Here is a 7,464-nt window from a genome sequence, read left to right on the forward strand (position 1 = left end):
TTCGAATATTATCGTAACTCAATCAGTAATTCGAATAACACAAAGAATTGAGGCATCGAATTAAACACAAAAGCACAGAACCACAACAACACAACAACCACCATAGAACACATACACGCAAATGCACACAATACCTGCACACACGCGCAGCGCGCGCACACACACAGTACACAAGACACACAATAGATAACACACATATATATAAGTATATACATATATATATATAAGTATATACATATATATATATGTATATATATACGGAAAAGCAACCACGACCAGCGGTGGCCACTACCGGAAGAAACAGGTGGCTGGAACAACCAGGGATATGGGAAAAAAAGGACAGAAGAGGGAAGAGAAAGGGAGTGAGAGATTGATTGGGGGGAGAGATGTGCAGAGAGAGAAGAAAGAGAGAGACAGGAATCGAGAGGAGAGGGAGAGCAGAGAGATTGATCGAAAGAGATTGATTGAGGAAGGAGGAGGATAAGTATGTTTATAGTTATCTGTATTTTTGTGTTTTCACTTTTATTTATTTATTATTATTTTTTCTACACCAACACGTAGAAAACCCATATATTGAGCATCTACCACGTAGAACTGGAGTAACATGAATTTTTACACGTGTACTACACCCTTCTGGAAGACCGGTTTCGTCCCGCATTTTGTGTTTTAACGGACAAATTTGCGGGTGAAAATAACCAAAAAAATTCTGAAATAATTTCAAAATTCACAAGATATTCAAATACTAATAATATATAAATTTCATAATTTTTGAAATATTTTGAATTGTAACATTGAACCATCAATTAAATACAATCAGAAAATCATTTAGAGATAAATAATTGACGAAATATTATTTTCACATTTTATAAATTTCTACAAATAATTAATGAAATTATAAAGCCATGAAAATAATTTTAATGATAATTCCAATATTTATGAAAATAAATCTTCAATAAAATTTCTTTTAAAAGCAAAACAAAACAATATGACTTAGCAATTTAATAGAATAAATAATTCTCGAACACAACTGAGTCACACGCCATTAATAATAAACTCAACACATAGCTGGAAGAATCATAACAGTTTTTTATTTATTTAATATTCATATTTTAATATTAGAAAAATACAAATCGTTATATTTTACCACCTCATGGTACCGCTTTCATATGAGTAAATTTTGGGCCATATTATAATCAACCGTGTAGGTCACTTTTTACCATATAAGAGTCACTTTGCACCCTATAAGAGTCACCTGCCACCATATATTGGTACAATTAACATGTTAACATCATATACATCCAACTTCACATCCTTTTACCATCTCTTGGTACCACTTTTATACGAATCAATTTTGGGCCATATTTTGGCTCTAATCAACTATGTAAGTGACTTCCAACCATATTAGAGTAACTTTGCACCCTATATGTTAGAAGAAATTGATGATATTAGCTTATACACTATTAGAGTTTATTATCAGTATTTGATATCAGAGTTTAGCAGAAGGTGACGTCATCAGTATTTGTCATCAGCATTTGTTGATCAGTAATTGACATCAGTATATACTCACTTCAGCTGAAAGTCAGGAGATATCGAATATGGAAAGGATGTGTAGAATTCAAGTCGGTGAAGAACTTTATTTCTTGTAGCAATCAAAATAAGGATATTTTTTATGATTCCTTACTGTAATAGAACATATTTTCTTATTTGATTATGTAGTTATGCAGTATACAAGCAGATATTATGTTAACACTTTATGTGTCGCGTATAAATATATCTTTTGTGTAACCTGGCAGCTCTCAAGGATATATGTTCATCCTTTGAGAGATCAGTTTGTAATCAGTTTTTATTATTCAATACAAAACTGTTTATCTCATTGAGTGCTTAATTCGATTTTTCCACATAAAATGTATTCACCCCCCTATACAGTTGTATTCAGTACCTGACAATTGGTATCAAATCTTTCTAGTGATATACAAATAATTTAAGATCTAAAATCAATTTATAATGGCAGATAAGGAACCTCAACAGAATCCTCCACCTCCTCCACCAACCAATTAACCTATCAATCATAATATGAGAAGATATGAGGCTATCAAGGTTCCAATCCTGAAGACTCATGAATATCTAATTTGGAAGGTGAAGATGGCCATGTGTCTAGAAGCAATGGATCCTGAATATCTGAACAGGCTTTATGATGGTCCACACAGGCCAATGAAACTAGTTGTTGTTGTTGCTGACCAAGAAAGGAAGATGGTTGATAAAGAAAAGAAGGACTATACTCCTAAAGATTATTCCTCTATTATGAAAGATGCAAAAGTGAGACATATTTTGCATAGAAGTCTTGACAATGTCATGTCCAATAGAGTAATTGGATGTAAAACTACCAAATAAATTTGGGATACTTTAGAGGTAAAGTGTCAAGGCACCACTATTATTAAGAAGAACAAAGGACTATACTGACTCGGGAGTATGAACACTTTGACTCAAAATCTGATGAGTCCTTGACTGAAATCTATGGCAGATTTTAAAAGTTAGTCAATGACTTGTCTTTGATTGATAAGGAATATGATACGGAAGACTCTAACTTGAAGTTCCTTCTTGCACTCCCAGAGAAGTGGGACTTAAAAGTCACATCAATTAGGGATAACTATGAACTGGATGATAAATCTCTAGATGAGATCTATGGCATGCTGAAGACTCATGAAATGGAGATGGAGCAAAGGTGCAAGAGGAAAGGACCAAGAGCAAGACAGGCTACTCTTAAGGTTGAAGAGAAGCCAAAGAAGAAAGCTAGGAGAAAGAGCCACTCCAAAGACAAAGCTATGATTGCAAAGTCTGATACTGAGTCATCAAACTTTGATGATGACTCAAACTCTAATAGAGAATCAGATACTGAAACTGATCATGACAATAATGAAGACATTGAACAAATGGTAGCAATGTTGGTTAAAAGCTTCAAGAAGATGGTCTACAAAAAATTCAACAAAGGAAAGAGGTTTTCCAGGAAGGGCTCTACTTCCTCAAACACTGATAAGAGAAATTACAAAAGAAACTCTAATGTGAAGGAGTCAAAAACTGGAAAGTTTGACAAGTCAAAGGAGAAGTGCTACAACTGTGATGGAGTAGGATACTTTGCAGTTGACTGTAGAAAGCCAAGAGCTGAGAAGAAGCAATCCTTAATCACCAAGAAAAAGAACTAGGATGATACATCAGAATCAGATGATGAAGTCAACTATGCTCTTATGGAAAATGCTGATACTGAGACTGACACTGCTGAATTAAAGGTACCTCAAACCACACTTGCTTGTGATACTGATGATTTTTGTGAATTAAGATTGTTTTTTAAATCTCTAGATGTTAGTTTTAGGGATCAAACACTTGAAAATGGTAGGATTAAGAGTGAAAACCTCGATCTTAAAAAAGGAATGATCACCTAGAATCTGAGTTGATTTTTATGCTAGAAACTCAAAAGGAAAGAAATGATGCTTTTTATGTTAAAGAGAAACTGTTAGAAAATCATGCTTACCTAGAAAAAGAACTAGCTAAAGAAAGGGAAGTTATTAAGCTTTGGAATATTTAGGAAAAATAACTCAGGGTTTAATAGAAAATGGTTGTTGGGGTTCAGGATTAGGATATACTAAAAAGACTAATTCTGATAAGAATAATAAAAAGGAGACTGAGAAAGTTAAACTAGTAGAAAGTGATATTAAGGTAAAACTGAACCAGAGTCAGTTAAGACCTATCAAGTTTAACTTAAGTGCTAATGTTGTTAAGTCAGTTAATGAAAAAGGGTCAACATCAACATCTAAGTCAAATTTAAAAACCGATAATTATGAACCAGTTCATACAAATCAGTAAATGTTGGTTTAATGACACAGAAACAGCTTAAGCAAAAGCTGAGGATGTTAAAATGAAAAATAAGGAAAAACAGCCTAGAAAGAATAGGAATGGAAAAGAAGGTGTTAATAAGGAGAACAAATATAAACCCATCTCTAATTCACCCATAAAGGTCTGTTTTTACTGTGGTAGTATTAATCATCTTGTTGTTGCTTGCAGGAAGAATAAAGGGATAAATATTGTTCCTCCTAAGTCAGAGTTTAGGAATAGAACAATTAGATATAAACCACATAATCCATGTTTTCATTGTGGTAGCATTTGGCATTCAATTTACACATGTAGAAAGTATCACAGTTTGTATTATGCCTATTATGAACTAAAACCCTCTTTGAATAAATCAAATGTAGATTCTGCATGTGTAAACTCTGATATTAAGAATGTTAGCATAAACTCTGATTCAAAATCTTCTGCTGCAAATGTTAACAAACTTAAAAAGGCCAAAGGATCGAAGCAAGTATGGGTCCTTAAAAACACTAATTAACTGTTAAATCTGATTGGAGGGTAACATAAAGAATTCTCTAATCCTAGACAGTGGACGCTTAGGACATATGGCTGGAAATAAATCCCTGCTATTAGAGTTTATGGAAGAGGCTGGCACATATGTTTCTTATAGAGATGGCAACTTAGAAAAGACTTTGGGATATGGAAATATCAAGCTTGAAAATGTCATCATTGAGGATGTAAGCTCTGGTTGCAGGACTCAAGCATAATTAAATCAGTGTGATCCAGATCTGTGATAGAGGATACCATGTGTTATTCTATGAGGAACATTGTGAAATTGTCAGTAAATCAGATGGCAGTATTGCAATGACTGGTGTTAGACATGGTAACTTATATGAAGTCAGGGTCTCCACAAATACTGATAATTCTGAAGTATGTCTACTTAGTAGAGCATCTGTGGAAGACAGTTGGTACTGGCATAAAAGACTTTCTCATCTCAATTTCAACAACATCAATGAACTTGTGAAGAAAGATCTTGTAAGAGGATTTCCCAATGCAGTATTTACTCCTGATGGCTTTTGTGACTCATGCTAGAAAGCCAAACAAAGGAAAACATCTTTCAAGATTAAAACTGAATCCTCAATTCTTGAACCATATTACTTGCTCCATATTGATCTTTTTGGACCAGTCAATGTAATGTCTATTGCAAAGAAGAGGTATGTACTTATCATTGTTGATGAGTATACAAGATATTTCCTGCACCCCAAGGATGAAACACCATCCATTATTCTTGATCATGTAAGAGAACTGGAGAAAGGATCAACTCACAAGGTCAAGATCATTAGAAGTGATAATGAAACTGAATTCAAGAACAACATTATGGAAGAGTTCTGCAAGTACAAGGGGATTAAACAAGAAATTTCTACTCCTTGAACTCCACAACAAAATGGAGTTGTTGAAAGAAAGAATAGAACTCTCATAGAAGCTACAAGAACTATACTTGAGGAAGCAAAATTGCTTACCTACTTCCGGGACGAGGCTGTGCAAACTGCTTGCTTCACACAAAATGCAACATTGATCAACAAGCATGGAAAAACACCATTTGAGATGGTAAAAGGGAAGCAACCAAATTTGAAGTACTTTCACATTTTTGGCTGCAAATGTTTTGTTCTCAAAACTCATCCTGAACAACTTACAAAATTTGATCTAAAAGCTGATGAAGACATTTTTGTTGTATATCCACTGTCAACAAAAGCTTTCAAAGTTTATAATCTGAGGATGAGGGTGGTCATGGAATCTATTCATGTGTCTTTTGATGATAAGAAGATTACAGGGCTATAGGATGAAGATGACCATGAAGAATTGAGATTTAAAAATGAAGTACCATATGTTGAACAGTTAAATCCTGATGATTTGAAAAAATTCTGATAATGCAAATCCTGATATCACTCTAAATTATGATGTGCCACATGAAAATGGCAACTCTGCAAGAACTGAAGCACATGTTGAAGGGGAGTAACATGATTCACATCAAGGGTAAAGTGATTGAAATCAAGAAACATCAGTAGATACTTCATCAAACTCTAATTCCTTAAATTCTAATGAAGCAAATACTGATAGTACTAAAAGTACTGATTCAGGGGGAGCATCAGGAAATAACAGTGGTACAAGTCAAAATGAAATAAGAGACTACATGTTTCAAGGGGGAGGTTCTACTTCAAGAAGTCAACTTCCTTCTGCAAGAAAATGAACTAAGTCACATACACCTGACTTAATCATTGGAAATCTTGATAGTGGTGTGAAGACTAGAAGAGCCACTAAGAACGGATGTCTCTATTATTCTTTTTTATCTCAAACATAACCCAAAAAAGTGGAAGAAGCTCTTCAAGATGCTGATTGGATTATAGCAATGCCAGAGGAGTTGAATGAATTTGAAAGGAACAAAGTCTGGACTCTAGTACCAAGACCAAAGAACATATCTGTAGTTGGTACAAAGTGGGTGTTCAGAAAGAAAACTGACAGTAAGGGTATTATTATAAGTAATAAAGCAAGGCTGGATGCAAAAGGTTATTCACAGCAAGAAGGCATTGATTATGATGAGACTTTTGCTCCAATTGCAAGCCTTGAGGCAATAAGAATTTTTCTGGCCTATATTGCTCGCATGAAATTCAAGGTGTTCCAAATGGATGTGAAGAGTGCATTTCTAAATGGTGAACTTGAAGAGGAAGTTTATGTTGAACAGCCTCCAGGGTTCATTGATCCAAAATATCCAGATCATGTCTACTTACTGGATAAAGTACTCTATGGACTAAAGCAAGCTCCAAGAGCCTGGTATGAAACACCTGCTCAATTTTTGTTGGAAGGTGGTTTCAAAAGAGGTACAATTGATAAAACTCTATGTTATAAGTACCATGGTAAAGACTTGTTGTTAGTACAGATATATGTTGATGAAATCATTTTTTGTTCTACTAATGATAAACTTTGTGAGAGATTTGTAAAGCTAATCCAGTCTAGATATCAGATGAGTATGATGGAGGAATTGAGTTATTTTCTGGGTTTACAAGTAAAGCAGACAGATGAAGAGATCTTCATAAATCAAGAAAATATACCAGGAATTTGCTCAAAAGATTTGGAATGCAAGACAGTTCAGCTGCAACAACTCCAATGGCCACTACAACCAAGTTAGACTTAAATACTGGCTCATAAGTAGATATAACTAACTACAGAGGTATTGTAACACCCCCAAATTCGGGGTCGGGGATCCGGGTTTTCACGAGTTCCCTTTTCCCTTAATAACACCCAATCTTAATACACAATCAATTACTCTGTACTGTGACCCCACAATAAACACACACACCATAAGTTATAGTCTCAAAGATGAATATCCAAAAATAATCACAAGTCGTTTTATTCCACAATTATATGTCAATACACCTTAAAAAGGTTTCTGAATAGATTTACATTTCTTTGCCATTATTACAATTGATAAAGATACATAAGTCTGGTACATCAAAAGTTGAAAGCCTAGCCTATTGGTAGTTCCTACCTCAGCTACAGCGACATCAACGCCTATAGGAGACTGCGGAACATTTCCTAATCGCTTGCGAATCGGGAGCTTGGTCCTGT

This window comes from Apium graveolens, chromosome 6, assembly GCF_009905375.1.
Source record: "Apium graveolens cultivar Ventura chromosome 6, ASM990537v1, whole genome shotgun sequence".
Classification (NCBI taxonomy): Eukaryota; Viridiplantae; Streptophyta; class Magnoliopsida; order Apiales; family Apiaceae; genus Apium; species Apium graveolens.